At 40.3% G+C, this 19,033-nt stretch overlaps 1 protein-coding gene and 1 non-coding gene across 2 annotated transcripts in view; one reads left to right on the forward strand and one right to left on the reverse strand.

The window, feature by feature from the left end:
• STX18 (syntaxin 18) overlaps window positions 1-19,033 on the forward strand; it is a 119,205-nt gene that overhangs the window by 10,532 nt on the left and 89,640 nt on the right. The gene's annotated exons all lie outside the window — the stretch shown is intronic.
• Window positions 5,249-5,321, reverse strand: TRNAC-ACA (transfer RNA cysteine (anticodon ACA)). The gene has a single exon. It is a non-coding gene; the product is annotated as a tRNA-Cys (tRNA).

The following is a 19,033-nucleotide window of genomic DNA, read 5'->3' on the forward strand; positions in this document are numbered from 1 at the left end:
AAGGTCACAGTTCACATATTGCTGAGGTCTGGCTTGGAGAATTTTGAGCATTACTTTACTAGCATGTGAGATGAGTACAATTGTGCGGTAGTTTGAGCATTCTTTGGCATTGCCTTTCTTTGGGATTGGAGTGAAAGCTGACCTTTTCCAGTCCTGTGGCCACTGCTGGAGTTTTCCAAATGTGCTGGCATATTGAGTGGAGCACTTTCACAGCATCATCTTTCAGGATTTGAAATAGCTCAACTGGAATTCCATCCCCTCCACTAGCTTTGTTCGTAGTGATGCTTTCTAAGACCCACTTCACATTCCAGGATGTCTGGCTCTAGGTGAGTGTGAGTGATCACACTTTTGTGATTATCTGGGTCGTGAAGATGTTTTTTGTACTTTTTTGCCATCCTTACCTAATAACATATTGTGAAATTTTTTCTATGTCAGTACATATTGTTCTTGCTGCCAATTTATTTGGCTGCATAACCATTAAAAATAACACTACAGAGTGAAAATATCTTACCTAAAAGAATAATTATATTCTATAATTTATTTACCTGAATCACTGTTGGAAGATATTTAGGCTGCTTTTAGTTTATCACTATTTTAAACAAATAGTACATTTTTACCAAATTTGTTTCAAATTTATAAACTCTCAAGATGAAAGGCAAAAATGTATATCATTTCACTTGTTTTCTGTTTAATCTTTTCTCAAATATAAAGAATCGGATGCCCTAATATGATAAGAAAATTATCCCTAATTTGGGGGGAAATGTTACATGTATTAGAACTTATTTTGGTGCTGGGGGTCGGGGGAATAGAAAAGGGGTAGGGGTAGGTAGGTGGTAATGAGGGGCAGGCTAATCAGGAAAACTTTGGCGTGAGACCGGAGCCTTGAAGGGCAAGTAAAACTGGTAGATGGTGAGCATGAGTGTGGTGCGTTTCAGTGACAGTAAGGACACTGGATAACTGGGCCAGGTAGCTGCTTCTTGGTCGGTGGCGTGAAACAAACTTGGGGAGGTGCTTTATGGCCTACAGACTATAGAAGGCCTCCTGAGCTTTTATACAGAATAAATGTACAAAAATCAGTGGCCATCCAAATCTAATGACCACTTACAATCCAGTAAAATCATTTACTACTACTACTACTAAGTCACTTCAGTCATGTCTGACTCTGTTCGACCCTATAGACGGCAGCCCACCAGGCTCCCCCGTCCCTGGGATTATTTAAGGTAGTAACAAAAAGCATGTCTAGAAATAACCTTTATAAGCAATGTAAATACCTCATTTGAAGAAAACTTCACAGTTTTGTAGAGAGAGAAAACTTGAATAAATAGAAACACATATTGTATATGTGGAAGGGAGGAAGTACTATAAAGACATCGTTATTCCTAAATTAATTTGCAGGTTTAGTGCGGCTTTAACCTAAATTCCAACAGAAAGTCGTTCTGAAATTTGTCTAGAAAGTTGCTTTGAAATTCATCTAGAAAAGAAGATGTGTGTAAATAGCTAATTAATTTTTTGAGGAAGAGTATACATGTTGGGGTCGGTGTCCTAGCCTTACCAAATATTAAAACATTTTAAAGCCAAAGCTGAATGTATACATGTATGGATCATATATGATTTATTTGTGTGTGTGTGTAATTTTTATCTTGTATTGTACATCAGTAAGATTTATAATAAAAAGGTTCATTCAGTGATTTGGGGATAATTGGTTAGCACTCTGCAAAAAAGACTTTTTTTTAAGGTCCTTATCTTTTACTGTGCACACATTAAATTTCTAGGTGGACTAAAGATTTACTTGTAAAAGCCAAACTGAAGAAAACAAAAATTAACCTATCTTCTAAAAGCGGGAGGTCTTTCTGAGTTTAAAAATTCATAGCACTGGACTTAATAATGGCATTGATTTTGATGATGGCAGCTCTCACGAGACCTTTACACTGAGATATTATAGCATTATTCCCAAGTATAAGAAACTATTGGGTAAATATGCATACTGAAGAGTTTGTCATGGCATGAGAAGAAATGCTCATACTAAAAAGTTACTACCCAAACCACACACAATTAAAACTTTATATACCAAATCAAAAAGCTCTAGGCATGCAAATATTGATTAGAAGAGAATACACTGAAATGTTAACAATGGCTGTTGCTGGCTAATGAGATGATGAGTGATTTATTTTTCTGTTTCTATCTTCCTGAATTTCTTTAATGAGCACATATTACTACTGAAATGAGAAATGAAACAGAACAAGTAAACTTCCAGGCCGATGAGTTTTTATTTGCTGTGAAAGGAAATGGAAAAGAATTAATATCTTTTGATTGGAAAAATGTCATGAATAAGCAGTATCTAATTATATATTAAATGCACAATAGAGAGGGCCCCTGTTTAAAGGGAGTCTGTGGTAAATCTTTTGTAAAGGGAGTAATTTTCCTGTAACTTAGCTGGATTTTCAGTTGGGACTTTCTTAATCTGTACAAGAAAATCATCCACAAATGTTCCATTGATGTCTTAGCTTTCTGGTTGTTATTCTAAAAAATAATAAACCGATAATAATAGCTACCACTTGTTGAGCACCTATGCTAGCTGGCACTCTGCTAAGAGCTTTATCATTTGGTTGGCTACCCTTGCAAGTTAGGTTCCTTTACTCATAAAGAAACCAAGGTTCAGGAGGTTAAGTCCCTGCCCAGGGTGGTGTCACCTTGATGGGCTTGCGCCCCATTCCTGACATCTGCCACCTCTCCATGCACACACCTCTCAGTACAGGACTGTGTGTGCATGTGAGTGCTGTGCCGGGACTTTGGAGCTGGGCTCCACTTGGCGTTGCGCAGGCCGGATCTCTGGTGGTTTTCTCCTAGCATATTGTCATATCATCTGCTGTCTTTGGGAGCGTGTTTTGCTCTATAAATCTCAGGTATTTGAAAGTGCCTGACTAGCATTTGGGGAAATACAGCTACCTCCAAAGCAAACTCTTTTTTTAGTCAACAATTGTATTTCTTAGAGGCAGTGTTGAGGTCTGTTTTGGGGCAAAGGGGAAAAGGGATGTGGTTTTAGTTAGTGAAATCATTGAGAAGGAAGGATTTTTATACATTATATATACAATGTATACATTATATACATCTGCTGCTGCTGCTAAGTCGTTTCAGTCGTGTCCGACTCTGTGCGACGGCAGCCCATTAGGCTCCTCTGTCCCTGGGATTCTCCAGGCAAGAATACTGGAGTGGGTTGCCATTTCCGTCTCTGATGCATGAAAGTCAAAAGTGAAAGTAAAGTCGCTCAGTCGTGTCTGACTCTTAGCGACCCCATGGACTGCAGCCTACCAGGCTTCTCCGTCCATGGGATTTTCCAGGCAAGAGTCTGAGAAAGTATAATTCCCCTTTCTGTTGTTGGGACAGTTTTTTGTTATTTATTTGTTTATTCAACAGTGAGTCCCATGGAGGACTCAAGCTGAGATGACTTTCCAGAAACGTTGAGGTGAGGCAAAGGCCCAGGCCTTTGGAACCACTGGTCAGTCATTGGATGAAGGCTTCCCCCAGGGAGAGGGCTTCCCCCAGGGAGAGGGCTTCCCCCAGGGAGAGGGCTTCCCCCAGGGAGAGGGCTTCCCCCAGGGAGAGGCCTTTGAGTTGGGTGGGGCAGCTTCATTCTGCTGAAAACAGTGCCTTGAGAGAGACTCAGCTGTGAGGCATCAACAAGCAGTTTTTATGGAGGTTGGGGGAATGAGAGCCTTCATCCTGAAGGCACAGCTCTGCCACACTACCTATTTTAGAGTTGTTGTGAAGACTGAATGAGATATTTCATGTAAAACTGCCAGCATTGTATGTGATACATTAGAGATACTCATTAAATGGCAACTGCTTTATTATCAGCTTATATCTATTGAGTGAAAGTGAAAGTGAAGTCGCTCAGTCATGTCCAACTCTTTGCGACCTGTGGACTGTAGCCCACCAAGCTCCTCCGTCCATGGGATTCTCCAGGCAAGAATACTGGAGTGGGTTGCCATACCTATTGAGTATCTGCCCATAAACAAGGAAGGCACTTAGATTGCTCTTTGGACTCTGAAGATGAATGAGACTTTTATTTTGCTCATTAATAAGCTAACAGTCTAGAAGAAGGCATTCATTCAATCAACAAATATTTATCAAGCATCTGCTATAAGGCTGTGCACTGTCCTTGATCCTGGGGATCTGTGTGTGCTTAGTCATGGCTGACTCTGCAACCCCATGGAATGTAGCCCGCCAGGCTCCTCTGTCCATGGGATACTCCAGGCAAGAATACTGGAGTGGGTTGCCATTTCCTACTCCAGGGGATCTTCCCGACCCAGGGATCGAATCTGTGTCTCTTGCATCTCCTGCACTGCACGTGGATTCTTTACCACTGAGCCACCCAAGCAAAGATAAGACAGACAAAAATCCCTACTTCTGTGGAGCTTATCGTCTAGTGGAAACCTTAGAGTAAACAAGTAAACAGATGAAAAAAATACTGATGTCAGTTCAGTTCAGTCGCTCAGTCATGTCCGACTCTTCGCGACCCCATGAATCACAGCATGCCAGGCCTCTCTGTCCATCACCAACTCCCGGAGTTCACTCACTCTCATATCCATTGAGTCAGTGATGCCATCCAGTCATCTCATCCTCTGTCGTCCCCTTCTCCTCCTGTCCCCAGTCCCTCCCAGCATCAGAGTCTTTTCCAATGAGTCAACTCTTCGCATGAGGTGGCCAAAGTACTGGAGTTTCAGCTTCAGCATCATTCCTTCGAAAGAAATCTCAGGACTGATCTCCTTGCAGTCCAAGGGACTCTCAAGAGTGTCAGGTAGTCATAAATAAACTCATCAGACATACTCATAGATAATTATAGAAATCTTCAGAAGAGAAACTTTGATAATTCAGAGAACAGAGAGATTACTTTTGGGTAAGGTTGGAGGGAAGGTATTATGGAAGAGATGACATTCAGGTGGGCCTCCCAGATTTTCCACATGTAGAAACGGAGAAAGGAGATGCAGAATGGGACGCATGATAAAAGCTCTCGGAGGGGGAAAGCACTGGATTGGTAAAGTCTGAGGGAAGCTCATTTCCCTGGAAAGAGTGTGAGAAGTAGGCAGCGGGGTGTGCTCTATATTACCCCATTAAAAGTGAAGTGAAGTCGCTCAGTCGTGTCCCACTCTTTGCGACCCCGTGGACTGTAGGCTACCAGGCTCCTGCGTCCATGGGATTTCCCAGGCAAGAATACTGGAGTGGGTTGGTATTTCCTTCTCCAGGGGATCTTCCTGACCCAGGGATCGAACCTGGGTCTCCTGCATTGTAGGCAGATGCTTTAACCTCTGAGCCACCAGGGAAGCCCAGCATATCACCCCATTGGCCCCTGTCCTTTCCTCTCTGCGTGCCTCAGGAGGCCCGTCTGTATGGAGTGCGTGGCTGGTGTCCTTGTTCTCTGGCTTCTGACGGTGCAGTCGGTGCGAGGCTCCAGCAGGAGACTGGAGGGCTGGAAGAGGCAGGAGTTGGTTTGGGAACTGGATAGCCGGGCTTTGTGTCCACAAGGGCCAGGTGTCTGCTCATAGGTGTCTGCCCACCAGCCCCAGCACTTTTTACCTGTGTATGCCGAGCATCCCATAGGTTAGGATGGGTTTAGCAAATAGTCTGGTACCAGCCAGCAATAGACAGGATTGCAGTGCAGCTCCACTCAGGGGTGACCCTGAACGAGTATGACAAAGGGAATTCATCCCCTTGGATAGAATGTTGGACGGTTCATCTTTGCCTTTTTATTTAAGGTAGCTTTTAAAGGTGATATATTTCTCTTTCTCTCTCTCCCTCAACATTACAATAGGGAAATGTCACAGATTTTAGGCTCAAACAGATTTTCTCCTAGTGATGTGGCTGTTCATACTTTTCTTCCAGAAATGACCTGAAAGGCTAGAGGTGGTAAACGGCTCTCATGGCATTCTGACTATAAATCTGCGCTGGAATGGAATCTGTAACCCATTATCAGATTCTGAATCAATCTGCCTGCCTTTCTCCTGTTTTTGTTTCAATGAAATGTGTGTTTTTATTCTGTCAATGGACAGTTTACATACCTAATATACCTAATATTAAGAGGGAATTATATAATGAATACTTGATGTGAGAGGGACTAGTTAAATACCAACTCCAAAGGATTCCATTAAAGTAATAAGGAAATTACATTTAATTTTAAATGATAGATTTTTTAGTGTTATTGCTATTAAGCATGTATTACACACTCAACCCATTTTTTGCAAATGAATTCCCAAAGCACAATTCATCTTTATACAGGTGGAGAGGAAATATTCTTACAAAGTATAGTTTGATAGTCATCATCCTAACTGTGGAGAGAAACATACTTTTCCCAAGAATAGAATGTGATGGTCGATTGGAAACTTTGGGAGTTACAGGCTTTTAGCTCTACCTCTTGAAATAAGAAAATATATATAAATGAGTCCCCAGATGAAGGCGTGGTGGGGTCTTTTATAGCCCTAATTGACTCCAGACATAGAGGCCATGATTTGTAAGCAAGCAGTGACAAGAGGAAGTTAAATCAAAATTAAATTAAGGGAAGGAAGAAAAAAAAAAGAGATATCAGGAGAGGTGGTGAATTTTCTGAAGGCTTCTAAATACTTATCTGTGGCTAAGTAGGAGATCTGTGACTGTCTCTCAGTTGTGTCAAAGGATGAAATCTGGAAACATTTCAGTCCTGAAAAAGAACTCTCTCTCTTTTCTGAAGTCTTTTTGGTATTCATTACTTGGTACAGTTCAGTCAATACACGCACATTGCTTCTATACTTTTCCATGACTCAACTGGCAGGAAAAAAAAAAAAAAATCAGCATCTCCCAGATACACAGAGGAGGTAATATTTTGGGAGGATTGGTTTTTCTGTTTATATTTTGACTTTGTGTTATTGTTCAGCTCATGTGACTAAAATTTTAGGAATCAGAGCCTCCCGGGCTCTCAGCCACGCTGACTGCCATTTTTGCAGTCATCTCAGTTTCTCTTTTGCTGGCCTCCCCTGCCTGGTGAAATCTCAGGCCCAAGAGGACAGACTGGGTCCCTGCAAACACGGTGCGGAGCTCAGCACTGTTTGTGACGTTAACTAGGGCCTTGCGTTTCCTCTCTTTCTCATCTATCCCACTACCACCACGTGGGCTCGCCCCCTCACCATCTTGAGCCTGAGCTGAGGCAACAGCAGGTCCGAGGGCTCCCACACCGCCACCCTCTCTCAAAGCCACGCGGCTGTGCAGAAAGTGCCATGCTCATTATGTCCCTGAGCTCGGAAGTGTTCAGCACTGCTCCTTCCTCACACGGTGGATTCTGTTATTTGGCAGGTGTTCAAAGGCGCATAGCCCCACCCACTTCTCCAGTTTACACCCCACACCTCCATAACGTCCACCAGCTTTGATCAAGGGGCTCTCTCCACACGCTCTTCTCCTTGTCTGAAACTCCTGCTCTTTCTCTTGCCTCGACGGCTCACCCATCTTCACTTAACTCATATGCTACCCGTCTTAAAAGGGCAGAAGAGGAATCTCTTCTCAATGCAGAGCATTTGCTGCCTGTATTGCTCGTTAGCCCAGCATCTCTGGGCAGCTTATGATAGCCTTTGCGTTATTGTTTCTTTGTTGTTGTCATTACTTTGTGAAGATGAATCGGGCAGTATCCTGTCTAGCTGAGAGACAGGCACTCACATATTGTTATTTAATAATTGCATCGTTGCTTAGCCTTCCAAGTGCCGTTGTATTGTCTTCCAAACTATGTTATTTACTTTTGAGCACGGGAGATGGAAAAGGAAAGGGTACGAGTGACTGGATGTCTTTTTTTTTTTAATTTTACTTTATTTTACTTTACAATACTGTATTGGTTTTGCCATACAGCAACATGAATCTGCCACGGGTGTACACGTGTTCCCAATCCCGAACCCCCCTCCCACCTCCCTCCCCATACCATCTCTCTGGGTCATCCCAGTGCACCAGCCCCAAGCATCCTGTATCCTGCATCGAACCTAGACTGGTGATTCGTTTCTTATATGATATTATACATGTTTCAGTGCCATTCTCCCAAATCATCCCACCGTCTCCCTCTCCCACAGAGTCCAAAAGACTGTTCTATACATCTGTGTCTCTTTTGCTGTCTCGCATACAGGGTTATCGTTACCATCTTTCTAAATTCTTTTAAATATTTCCTTCAGTGGCTTTGGTGTAGCTAGGGCTGGAGCTATTAGGCAGGATAATCACCCAACTTACTCATGCTTGCTTTCCCAGCGCCCAGCCCAGCGCCTGGCCCATAGTGGGCAGTCAGAACATGGTATGTGACTAAATGAATCAAAAACATTCTCAAATATTTGTTTACTAGTTTGACCCAGAGCTAAATGAATCAACATGGGTGATTTTCCATCTTTGAAAAGCCATAAAAATCCAGTTTCTCATTTAGTTTTTTTCACCATTAACAGTTCTCCCTCCAGCACTTCTTCCTTTTGCCTGCCTTTTGCTTCATACTGAAATGCAAATCAATTTCCTCTCATTCTTTCCCCTGTGAAATTGGAGAACAGCTGTTTAGTCACCTCCTTATAAATAACCCTTCAACAAGTTAAATTGCCTTTAGGACTTGCTTTCTCTAGATTAAATTATCCCAAAGCCTTTTCTTTTTCTCATAAAGGACTTTTCAGAAAGAAGCATTTGTTATTTTTTATTTCTTTTTCTACCTCTTTATAAAACTTTATTCTTTTCATAAATGTACCGTATAGAATGCCCCTGCGAGTAACTGATTAATGCTGTCTGGAAAGGAAGGCATCTTGGATCTCCTATCATTTGCGCTTTGGAGTACCCTGTTAACCTCTCTCCCCATTGCCGGTGAGATGTAACTCGACATCTGCTCTCGCCCTCTCCTGGTTTTTTTCCTTTTTCAGTGCATTTCTTCAAATGTGTAGCTTGATTTTCTTCCCCAAAACACTAACTTACTGTATTGGTAGTCTTACAAGTTATAGAGAACCCAGTACAAATTAGCTTAAGTGATGGAAGGGAATTTATTGGCTTATATCACTGAAAAGTCTGGTAATACGACTTAACCTCCAGCGTGGCTGCGCCCCGGGGACAAAACAGTGTCACCAGAAGCGCTGTTTTCTCGCTCTCTCTGTTGGTATTAGCACCTCCCTTCCGGCCCCTCCAGGCTCCGGCTTCGTGGTGGCTGTAGATGTGCTGCACATGCGGAGCTTACTCACCAGACTACCCCACCCAGAGGAAGAGAGAAGCACTTTTCCTGGGAGACCCGCTGGAATCCTGGCGCTGAGGCGGATGCTCCTTAAACCCATCCCCAGAGGCCTGCTTAGGACCCAGCTCTGCAGCCAGAGCAGTGTCACACATGGCTGCAAACAGGGGAAGAATGTTCCAAGGAAACTTGGGGAGCTGTTCCCAGGAGGAGGGCAGTGGGTGTGGGTGGCCGGCCATCGATGTATATCGCTCTGAAATTGTGCTTCTTCACTCTGCCTTAGACAGATTATTAATACTGCTTTGAACTGGAGATGTTTCCGGCATGAACCCTTCACTCACTCTTTATTGAACACTCTGGATAGAGTATGCCAGGCATGCAACTAGGTATTGTGTGTACAACCACGAGGGAGACAATCTCTGACCAGGAGAAACTTTTAATCTATGGAAAAGACAGATGAATAGGCAAATAGTTAAAGCCTGTTGTAATAAGTGCTGTTATCAGAATGTATGTGGATACTGACTTCCTGGTGGCTCAGACGGTAAAGTGTCTGCCTACAATGCAGGAGACTTGGGTTCAATCCCTGGGTCGGGAAGATCTCCAGGAGAAGGAAATGGCAACCCGCTCCAGTATTCTTGTATGGAAAATGCCGTGAATGGTGGAACCTGGTAGGCTACAGTCCATGGGGTCGCAAAGAGTCAGACATGACTGAGCAACTTCACTCCCCTTCAGTGACAATGGAAGTGAGAGACTCAGTGGGAGGGGCTTGAAAGGGGAGAGTTTCACAGGAGAGGTGACTTTTGAGCTAAGCCTTGAAGGGTAGAAAGGATTTCCCTAGAATGGAGAAAGAAAGGCATTATCCTCAAGGCCATGGAGGACCTTAAAAAGTTTCCAGCAGGGAACTGGCAGGATCAGGTATGGATTTTAGAAAGATGGTTCTGCTGGCCGTTGGTTGATTCAGTGGAGGCAAGGACTGGCAGGGAGGAGAAAGATCCATTGACTGTTCAGATAATCAAGTCTGAGCCAGGCCCAGTGGAGGCCTGAACTGAGTCAGGGACTATAGGGACAGAGGACAGGTTTAAGATACACTGACAGGATCTGGGACTTATTAAGTGTAGGAGATGAAAACCAATCGGTCTAGATGAATTCAGGGTTTCAGCTGTGGGTGACTGCTAGATGAGTTTAGTTCAGTTCAAGATGAGTTCATCTTTGTGGTTCTTTGAGGTGCCTGCTGAACACCCAGCAAGGGACGCATGTCTGTCAGGCAATGGTAAATACAGAAGGGGACCTCAGGGAAAGTCTCTGAGCCAGAGACATAGATGGGAGATATCCGAGTACAGGTGGAGTATAGATATCACTTCTTCCTTGAAGGAGTGAGGTTACCCAAGGGGAATTTCAAATGAGAGGAAAAGAGGGCTGGGGAATGGGGAAGAGCAACATTTGAGAGTCTAAGAGAGGATAAGGAATCAGAGAAGGAAGCCATGGAGAAGTTAGGCATCTGGGTCTCTCCAAATAATAGACCTCCTCTTGCCTTAATAAAGGCAGTGTCTCCTGGGAGATTGATGCCATGGTGGTTGGTTAGGCACATGGACCCTGGGTTCTACTACCTACTGGTGTGTGACTTGTGGGCAGATTACTTCGTTTCTGGATCTATATGGTGGGAGTAAGTGAAGGTGAAAGCGTCAATTGCTCCGTCGTCTCCGACTCTTTGAGAACCCCTTGAACTGTATCCTCTGTCCATGGAATTCTCCAGGCAAGAATACTGGAGTTGGTTGCCATTCCGTTCTCTGTGGGATCTTACTGACCCAGGGATCGAACCCGGGTCTCCTGTACTGCAGGCACATTTGTTACTGTCTGATTCACCAAGGAAGACCCTGAAGAAAAAATTTTAGAGGATTAAATGAGTAAATCACTTTGAAAGTGCTTGGCACATGGGAAATGTTATAAAGTGTTTGATAAATAGACATAGAAATCAGTCAGTGCACGTGCCCTGCATTTGTGGTCTGTCTGCCTCTGAATTTACTTATCTACCGGCCAGTTAATCTGAAATCCAAAATTTGTTTGTTTGGACCTAAATAATTTATTCTTCTGAAAACTCTGGTGGTTCCAGTGTAAACAGTACAAGTATCTGACTTCTTGAAGGTTTTCCAGATTATGTATTGGATTATTATTATTATTATACTGGCTATTAATTTGATGTACCTCTGACTTTGATGTACTTTGTTTCTTCCACACTTGATGTGTTTTAAAATTGTTCCTAATAACCTCACTGCATGTAACTTTCTCTTCTTTCTCCCTCTCTCTTGTTTTCTCCAGATTTTCTTCCCCAGAATCATTCTTATAAAGTTCTGGAATGCCCTTTTAGTTGCACCCCCGCATTTTGGTCAGTTTCTGGCATGTTACTTTTAATCAGGCTACTTTTTTCATCCATCTGTAGAAATTGGCAATATTTTCAACTCCTCTCCATTATGGTCAGGAATACGACCTCGCTGTCTTTTTCTTCTTCCTTTTGCATTTTCCCAAGTAAATGTCTTGAACCACTGATTAGATCTATGTGCCCACAATAACATAAGCAGGCATGAAGCTTAAATCTGATTTAAAGCAGTATTGTACAGTCTGTTACTCCATTAAAGTCTTTCAGAGTCTACATTAAAATAGAACAGTATTAAGAGTGTGAGTTTGTCATGAAATCTCTAACACTTGTTGAACCAGACGTCGTGTGTGTTCATTTTTAAGTAACTGGGTGGATCACTTTTTTATTTATTACGAACACAAACATTGATGCTAACAACTGACATGTGTAAAGGAAAACAGGCGATAGTGATGAAAACCATTTAATGATTAGTGAGGAAACAGATATTGTTTAATGAAAATAAAAACCATGTCTAAAGGGCCTAATGCTGACTTTTGGAAATATAACCATGTTGCGGTCTGTTGTGTACCCTCTGTCCTGTACAGTAGATATTGTTTAAAATTGCTTGGGAACTGGAGCTTGCAATTGTGAGCCTGGAATGTCCTGCAGATAATTAAGTTGTGGTCAGGCTTTGGAAAAATAAAAAGTTCTCGAACTATGATTTTATAAACATGCTACAATAACATTTCTTTATATTTAACAGTTTCTTATAGAAAACTGATACTCTCATGAGGCATTGATTAAAGGTAAAACATCAAGAAAGAAAAAATATTAAATTAAAACTTCACTTAGGATGTTGACAGTTGGCTTGTAATATTAAACAGATGTGTATGTTTCTGGGGATATTCTTCTTTCTGAATTGAATTGCTAAGTTGTTTTTTTTTTAAATGACAACTACAAATTTTTGATCAGTTAATAATTTTAAATGCCCTTTCTACAATCTTCTGTATTCTAACTTCATCTGTAGTTTGAGCCCTCTCAGTGATATAATGATTGGTGAAACCTTTGCTGCCTCTTCTGAAGTCTTTCCTTTTCTTTCTTTCTTCGTCTTCCCCAGCTCCTCGTCTTAAAGCTTGACTGGGCTCTTCTGATTTGATCATGCATTCTTGGAGATTGATTCCTTGAAATAATTTTAGGATCACTGAGTGGAACTCTACCCTTTGAGGTTTATGTCTGCAGTTTACTTCTGTATAAGTGTCATGTTGGCATTTGCACGCACAGGTTGACCTACATTGTGGTGTTGTGTTTGTGTGGTCAGTCGTGAAGGCTTCATGCATGATACGTCTGTAGAGCCAGCCACGCAGATCCGGCCGTACCCCCGTGCTGTGGGGCCAAAGACATGTCAGTGAGGGGACCTAAAGGCAACAAGGCCGTGGAGCGAAATGAGATACAGTACACTCCTCTTTCTGCTTACAAGGATTTCACCGTATAACCTAGAATGTAGTAGGGGCAGTGGATGGGGTGGGCTGAGGTGAAAGGGTGGATTGGGTAGGTGAGTGGACTTTGGTAAATGGAGGAGGAGTCAGGTCAGATTTTGCAGGATGAGGTGAAGATGTTTTGTATCTTCAAAGCTTCTTCATATCTATTTGCACGATTAGATAAATCGTTCATTTTGTTTGGGCCGATGAAATTTTTTAGTTCTGAAGATCATTTTAATTGATAAGTCTGACATGTGGACAGCTTAAGTTTTCTGAAGGATACATGTCACAGGGCAGGAGTCTCTGATTAACCTGGAGAACAGTCTAGTTGGTTTGGGTAGAATTATTTATCTTGGAACTATGTATTGTTTGCACAGTCTTCATTTTGGAATCAGTGTTTTTTCTTTGCAGATTCCATTTGGGAAGCTCTGTTTTGGGGCCTAGTATTTGGAAGGCATTTCCAATAAACACAAAGGCTCACTAGACTGTCTGAACAAATATAATGACATATTTTAGCATACAAAACTTTAACCTCAAAAATAGTGAATTTAGCTTTAATAGCAAACTATTTAAACATGACTGTTTGTTCTCAATATCTAACTGTAAGTCATTTTTAAATGTTCTATTTGTTAAAGTTTGATTTAGAAGCAATAATTTTCTTCTTATAAAAAAGTGCATTTTTTATATGAAAGGACTTGACAAGTATGTGTTTCAGGTGTTCGCCTTTTGTTTTTTGGATCGCTGTTTTGGAAGTAGTATTTTCTGTTTTGTGTGTAGAAGAAAGGAGAGCAAATCTCTGTGTTTGATGTCTTAGCAGATTTAATTGAATCATTGCCGTATTCTCCTAGAAATTTGTGATGCTAATTAACAGTACCCTTTTGGAAAGAGTTGGGAACTTTGGAGCTATATGCACAAGTACTATATAAATTTAGCATAATTGGTTATTTTAGAGCCATCCTTTTTATCATAAGACTCTGAAAAGCAGTAAAACGTATCTGTTAAGGTTTCTGTCAGTTAGCTTGTTTCAGAGCTTTGTATTATTTCATTCCAATTCTCTTCCAATATTTTTCTGTGAAGGGGAGTTGTAAATATTTTAAATAGTTCTGTCTAACCAGAATTAATACCACCAGATATACGTAGAAAATGCTGTTTCGTTTTACTATTCTTACTGCATCATAAGCTAACTCTCTGTAAATGATATTCTTTTATAGATATTTTGGCCTGGCTCGCCGATCCTAATTTCAGTATTATGCCTGACTTAGCAATAAGCTGCTATGATCAGCTACAGTGAATTGTATTAGGCAGGCTTTATTTTCTGTGGCAGTGTGGTATTGCAGTTTCTCCCACCCCTGAGGTAGAAAAGCATGATCTTCATATTGTTTTTCAGTTTTAATGTTTAATAACTCTGTCTTAGGAAAAAGGAAAGTGGGAAGCTTTTCAAGATAGGTGATGATGAAAGAATTACACTGTTTGAATTCCTTCCGTCTTTTGAACATTTCATTCGATCACCCCTTTTTCTCTGTATAGTGATTGGATCTTCTCAGCCGTTTCGCAGATAATGAATTTGGTTCTGTTCGGGAGACAGAGTACATTGCTAGTGTTTGCAGCCTTCATTCTCTTAACTGTGTGAAGTTACTGATTGGGAAATGGAAGACCCTCATTGGTCCCTAGTGGTCTGAAATGAGAAATGCATCCCTGGAAAATTTCATATGAACTTTCCACAAAGCTTAACATTTCATCAGAAACAAAAATGTTAATAATTTTAGGTAGGTTGATTGACTTATTTATAGTGTTCTTTGAGCTATAGTTGTAGTTACTTATTTTCTTAATCTCATTGAAAATAGATGAACTACATACAAAAACTTGGGAACTGAATTAGCACCTGCATTTCAAGCCACTTAGGAAATGGAGGAAAATTCTGTAAACGCTTGTATAAGTGCTAGATTGAGAAGGATCTGTCAGAAGCTTTCTCTTTGTCATTTCTTTGTTAGCTTTATCATGCTTAATTTTCATGAAAATAATGTGTTTGTTACTGTGGTCACACCGTGATTTAGCTTTGGCTTATGTATGATATTTTATTGTCCCTGTCCTGGAAAATTATAGCAGTTTTTATGAGGAGTGGTTTGTGGGTTCACACAACCCACTTGGAGTGCCATTCACTATAATCTCTTCTAAAAGGACCATAAAACATCATGTAAATTGTTTAAAAAGGGAAAGGCCTTTTTTGAGAAAGGCTAAGAAGAAGTCTTTCCAGGCTTTGTTTCTTATAGTTAGCTTCATGATTTTAAGCTCAGTTTATTTAAAGCATTAATGTTAAAAAATAAAATGCATGAGTGTGTGAGTAAAGATGGTTGTGAGCTAGGGCTGGGCTAAAACCGGGTGTTGATGCAGAATAAGATGTACCAAATACACTGTAATATTTTAAAATGTGTTTCATGTGACTTTGGAAATGAAATTAAGGAAGAAGGGAAAAGAGAGAGGGAGGAAGGAAGCAGGGAGGGGAGGAAGGACGGAATTAACTCACCGCATGTACATCTTTTTTTAAAAAACCCTTGTGTTCTCTTAAGTAGCTGTGTGTCTGTGGTCGACATTAAGGCACAGTTTTTGGTAACCAGTCTTGTGAAACACATATTTAATTTCACAAACAGATTTACCTAGAGAAACTTCCCTCCTTGGCAGTTTCACCATTTCGGTTGGCTTGTTGCACTCAATTTATATACACCCTTGCGAAGAAAGCATAGAACAGCACGGTAACAGGGCCAAAGTTCTGTCATGGTTTTCTGTACAAATGCCTTATGCCGATATTATCTTGGTTTTGTGTATGAGCTCGATGGAGAGCAAGGACGGAAATTGTTAATAATTTTCTACAGCATTTACATGGTACTCTGAGCTTCTAGTCACTTAATACAGATATATCTTATGTTTAGGAAATTTTGGTAAGAAAATCCATGCATATGTGAAATATAAAATAGAGGCAGCTGTTCATTTTGCATGAAGATAGAACAAGTATAGAATAGATTTAATTTTAAAAACCACTTCCTTAGTGCATGTGAGGTTGTTACAGTTGCAACAACATTTATGGGAACACTTATAAATGAAATGATGATTACTGTGTTCATGTAAATAGTCACATAAACATTTGCTTCTGCAAAATTTTCTGTTTATTTTAGTGTGTTTTAAAAAAAAAAACCCAAGATTATCTCGGTGGTTTAGAAACTCCTTGGTTTTGTGACAAGAGGAGGTTATAAGTGGATTATATCTATGCATCTTGAAGAGAGCATCAGAAAATTGCTAAATTCTCTTGAGCATGGCTGTAAATCTTTCTGTAAGTATAAATACTTGCTATTTGCATGTACAATTTCATGAAGAATATCAACTTAGGTTTTATTAGGTGACTGTAAATTCTTCTTTTTCATGTGTGTTAAAACATACACAAAACCAACTTCCTAAAACATGTCAAAACTATTTGGAATTATTTCTTACTCTACCCTCTTTCTTTAAAAAAAATTTTTTTTCTATTATTGAGGTGTTTCTATACTATCTAGGCTGCAGAGTGGCCAACTAAGATGAGTTTGGGAAATAGAAAATGAAGGAGATTTTAATAAGAAACAGGAGAGTCTAATGTGATACCGTGCAAGGTGGGAACTAGATGAAGGCTGTCCTGACAGGCCTGTAGCCTCGCTGCCGCTGCCACAGGACTGCCCTCGGCCTTCCAGCTCTTGTCGGGACTGGGGCTCCTGTGGTAGACTTGGGAGCCCCTGTGACCAAGTCTTTAGCCTGAGAATCTGTCTTCTGTGGTTCAGTGCACTAAGCAAGGAGGACTTTTTGTGGCATTTTAACTGAAGCTATTGGTTATGCCACAAATTTTATAATTAAAAACCTTGTGTCTAGCTCTATTGACTAAATTGTTTTAACGTGAGATGGTTGGGAATAGGATAGGCAGGACGCTGAAAGGACCAAATACTGGCTTCTCCAAGTTAGATATTATTTTCCTCTGTGAACTGATGATACGTTGCTGTATCATGGCATCATTATTACCGTAAGTGATAAAGATTTGCTATCTTTAGGAGTTTTCTTTTTTTAGATTAGGAAATCGATTTTCCTTGTCTGTGTGTGTGTTTGCACAGACAGCATACTTCCTAGTCATTTACAGTTATTAAAATAAAAATGCATAAGAAGAGGCAACTGTGTGTTATCTTGTTTTACAAATTACTCGGTTGGAAGGAATCTAACCTTACACTTTGCTTACGACTTTGGTCCAAAATGTGGAAGTCCTTGTTTCTGTTTTTCACTTGAATCAGAAAATATTTTTCATGGACTTTAGATGACAGTAAACGATTTGTTATTAAATAGCTGAATTTTCTTTTTTTCTTAGGTGCAAATCCTCATCAATGTGACCAGTTCCTGTCAGAGAAGGGGCACAATGTTTTCATTTTTTTCCCCAAAACTGCAACTTCAGAAAATATGAAAGAGATGTAGCAATTAACCTCCATGCACGTTTATAATACTAGAGAATGGGCAGCTAGTTACATTCAAAGACAGGGTCTGATAGGCCCAAATTGCTTAAAACATCACAGTTATTGAAGATCTACCCTAGGGAATTTGAGAAACCATTTAACAGATGAAAGTACATTTTGAAAAGTCTGACCTTACAGGCAATCATAAAATCAATCGAAACAGTGCTTTTTTCCCCCTGAAATGTACAGAGCCCATCTGTGTCTAATCCAGTAATTATAGACTGTGTTCAATTACCTTTTCAAACTTGGAGCAGACTGGAGACTAGGCAGTGAACAAACATAGGGTTTTGTCTAGACCTCAATTGACCACAGTCTAAAACTTGGATTTATATCTAATTTTATTTTTTGTTTGGTTTGATAGTTCTTAAAGGATTCGTTTTTGCTACTTGGTGTTCTACCTTCTTAGATTTGAGATATTGCCTTTTCTCATCACAAAAGCTTGTGTACCATCGCTAGCTTATGCTATAGTCAGATATGTGTTTTCTGAATACTTTTGTCTGGAAATTAATAATTTGCACTGGAGAAAAGACTGCATGGGGGTTGAGGGAGAGAGTTATACTCGAGAGCAGTATTTTTTTAAAGTAGCCGTTAAAATGTTGCTGCTGACTCTAACTTTTTTTATGTGCTAGGAAAAGATAATTTATTTTCCTCTTAGAAAACTATAGTTGAGATCATTTTAAATTGTTATATACAATTAGTAAGATGTTTTTAAAAATACATGTAAACTGCTAAAATCTGTCTTTCTTTTATCAAAGGTATTTTACAATTGTTTTTCTCTTTATACATTTTTATTGCATTTGCCCATCAGGCAGGTATCTATTATAAGACATTGTACAGATTTCAAAATCCATTCAGACCATTTCTTTTCAAGTCAGTTTATCATTTGATGAATCTTTGTGTGAGAATTAACCATGAGCTGCCACAGCTAGTTCAAAATATTCAAATTTTATCCAGGAATTTTGGCACTTAAAGTTTTTCAGAAAACACAAGACAAACAAAAGATCACCACAGGTTTTAGAATGCTTATGCAATAGTCCTAGCTCTTTCCAACCCCTGCCCCCCCCCCCCCATTATTTAGTAATCAAGTCATTCACATTCCAGTTAGCATTGGAAACCAATGTTCTGAGGTATTTATTGGAGTCATCATTGCATATTGTATCGTGAATTTTTCTAGAAACTTTATGACCGTTCTTAGTGTGGGTTTTTTTTTTTTAAGTTTATTTAGGTCTTACCATTCTTGGGACGTTTTTAAAGATTCTGTCGTAGGGGAGGGAAATAGTTTTATTTGGTTGCATGAATGAACTTTCTGAGAATTATATAGGAAAATGAAACTTGAAGAGAATTTCAAATACCGTATGCTTAATAATTCCGTAAGACATTTGCTCAGTTACTCTAGAACAGTGTGATATCTTTTACCTTCTTCCAGTCCCCATGCTTCTTAGGGTCCTCACAGAGAAGGTTAAAGATTAGTCTTTCTAAGTAGGAACTTAAC

Source organism: Ovis canadensis, chromosome 6, assembly GCF_042477335.2.
Source record: "Ovis canadensis isolate MfBH-ARS-UI-01 breed Bighorn chromosome 6, ARS-UI_OviCan_v2, whole genome shotgun sequence".
Taxonomy (NCBI): Eukaryota; Metazoa; Chordata; class Mammalia; order Artiodactyla; family Bovidae; genus Ovis; species Ovis canadensis.